This window comes from Amphimedon queenslandica, unplaced genomic scaffold (assembly GCF_000090795.2).
Source record: "Amphimedon queenslandica unplaced genomic scaffold, v1.1 AMPQUscaffold_13006, whole genome shotgun sequence".
Lineage (NCBI taxonomy): Eukaryota > Metazoa > Porifera > Demospongiae > Haplosclerida > Niphatidae > Amphimedon > Amphimedon queenslandica.
This window is the reverse complement of record NW_003546758.1, coordinates 30,528-33,490: the sequence shown is the minus strand read 5'-3', so window position 1 is coordinate 33,490 and position 2,963 is coordinate 30,528. Positions and strand designations below refer to the sequence as shown.

Below are 2,963 nucleotides of genomic sequence, written 5' to 3'. Positions count from 1 at the left end.
CAAAAATATTATTTCATGAAATCTTACAAATACAAAATTCATGAAAATTTAGCAAAGAGAAAATATCCCAGTATACGGTACCATTAAAGAGAAGCCTGAGATGCTCTGGGAGTTAGAGAAAGGAAAGTCATACTCATTTAATTTTCAGAAAAGTATAGGATAGGTCGGCCTACTGTATTCTGTGCTGTATTTCACTTATCCAGACTATACAGGATATGCGTGCTAGGTATATTCATAACTTTTAAGTACCGTATATCCAACCCACACAGTAAATTGGCCGCCATGTTGGAAATCAAGTTTATTAAGAGTTCAATGGGGGAAAAATCATTTTCTTGCCTTGCTACATTCTTGAGGCCTTTTTTGGAAGCTTAGAAAGCATACTGAGGCTCTAATGGGTCTATTAGTCACCTGAAAGATTGCTATCAAGAAATAAAGAGCGGTTTCCTGGTACCAAGCCTTTTTCTATCTTTTCTCCATTGCTGCCAATGAAAAGATGACGTCCAACGAACTAATTTCTTTCTTAAAAGTTATTACGGCATGCAATGAATACATTTATTTTGCAATGAATACATTTATTTTGCAATGAATACACTTAGCATGTATATCTTCTATTTAGCTATCTGAACATCTCTCCCAATAGAGGTGCACAAAGGTGTTGGGATAATCGAGGACGTACTGTACCAAATTAGCTACTACTACATGTACAAGTAACTAATGAATCGCCAAAAAATTGCCAAAATTATATTTCGGCAAAACTGCTAAACCCACAAAACTGCTAGTACAAGTACCATTGCATGTCAGGAATTAGTTGACTTACATGTAAGTGGTACAGATCTTCCCTTGACTTGGCTAGCATTGCAATCTTCCCAATATAACGATTATTAATACCCATTGAGTGGACGAGGCATTTCAGTGAGGTGCCATCAATTGGTGATATATTAAGATATATACAGTCTCTTACCTACAGGTGTAAAACAATCATTAGTACATACATGTACAGTAAAGCTGCATGGTTTATCATGGCCCCAAATTTATAATGTTTAAATTTTCTTTGAAATTAACATTCATGACTTCATTTTTTAAATATTTAATTGATGTTCACAAATGTAGTGGACCTGCACAAAAATTAATTCCATACTTTAAAAAAACAAAATTAACGCATGACCCTACAATAACGGTAAAAAATCCAACATTAGACTAAAAATTATGAAGCATTTACAGAAAAATTTTCATGCTACAAGAAGTAGAAAGTATAACGTAAACCAAACATAGTATGAAATGTGCAACAAAAGAAAGTTAATATACCACAGGCGCAGGGCGCCATTTTTTGAGGGCTGTAAATGTGGCAGATTTCGAGACTGTTTAAAGATTCACAAAAACAATTTTGGCAAAAGTCAAATTATTACGGTACAAGATGATAAGAGATGGTTTAAATTCACAATAATTAAATCTGCAAAATATATCTTTAGGCCAATTCGTGAAATTTACAGCCCTGTACCCTACGGTACACATACATGTACTTACAAATTTAGGTACAGCATTCTTTGTCAAAAGTACAAATTATTAAATTGGGTACCTCTAACCACAGAATAGAGGCCCAACATGTACATGTATGTCAGTCAGCAGTTAATCAACAGAACAGGTGACTGTATAAAACGTGCATTGTTTCACAAGTATACACTACAAACAATGTTGGCTACACAATTAATCACAACAAATATTACATACATGTACATGTGTATGGCAAATAAATTATAATTGCACACACTTTAGGAAAACCTCAGACATTGAGTTGTGGTTGTACAAATTAACATTACAGTCATTTAGTTTATCACTACTAGCTTTCAAATAAGAATAAGACATGAACAAGAAAAACAAAGACAGAAATAAAACAGAGAGCATTTATGAAGGTCAGAGATAAGGGCCTTGGGTAGACTATATAATGCAAAATAAAGGGCAACTATTGCCATCATACTTTGCAGTTTCATGAGATGGCAAAGTATAGTTTACATAGATAAAACAAGTGCCACAAAATGGGTGGTGCCAATCACTAATAGTTTACTCAATAAGCTTAAACTTTAAATATAACAATGTTCCCAAACACACACTCTCTTTTATCCTGATATTATTTTGAGCTATTGGTACTAACTGCATACCTCATTCTACACAGCTCTAGACATCATTACTTGCTATGTTATAGTACAAAAACATAGCAGTACAATAGTAAGGCATTAGCTACCTTATGAGTTATTCCTTGCTTTAGAGATAATTTTTAGTTGGCTGGAAAACCAATGTGTAAGTTCTGCCCCTATAGTATAGTTTTGACCAGAATATAGAGCTCTTACACAGAGGTATCCTCCATCTCACTTCAAGGTATGGCTTTGGCTCAATAGTGGTAACCACTCCCAAATCAATTAATATAACACTTTACACAGCCTCAATTGTAGCTTACTTGTCACTACCGTTGAAGCTAATCTTGAGGAACATAAAAAGACTCCAAGCCCTTAGTGATAGATGAACACCCTTTACCATCTGGATGAAGCCTATACTGCTTTATTAATAATGCAGGATTAAATGTCACTATGAATGAGAGCCTTCAATCAATAACAAAAAAGAAATATACTGTGCCCAGACACTCTTTTTTGCAATAACTATATCTTTGTACCCTTTGACACAAATTCGGCATTCTACTTTGACACATAAAGAAAAAGGTTATGTCAATTTAAGCCTTTCTTTTAAGGGTGAAAAGGTAAATATACTTAGTATAGTCACAATTATAGTTTGGCTATAAGTATAGTCACCTACATATTACAAAAGGGAAGCCAAACACAATAGATTTCTATCCTATTACTTGTCAACAATCAATGACATTGAAAATCGTACTTTAATGACTGAAAGAACTTAAAGAAAGAAAAATTCATCATACTACAACTCCCGACTTATTTTATGTGCCTAAAAAGTTT

At 33.8% G+C, this 2,963-nt stretch overlaps 1 long non-coding RNA gene across 1 annotated transcript in view; it reads right to left on the bottom strand.

The window, feature by feature from the left end:
- The window catches only part of LOC109585812 (uncharacterized), a 1,646-nt gene extending 747 nt beyond the window's left edge, over positions 1-899 (bottom strand). The window contains exon 1 of the long non-coding RNA XR_002186673.1: positions 818-899. This is a non-coding gene — a long non-coding RNA (uncharacterized LOC109585812). The remainder of the gene's footprint in view (positions 1-817) is intronic.
- Positions 900-2,963: the final 2,064 nt, after the last annotated feature.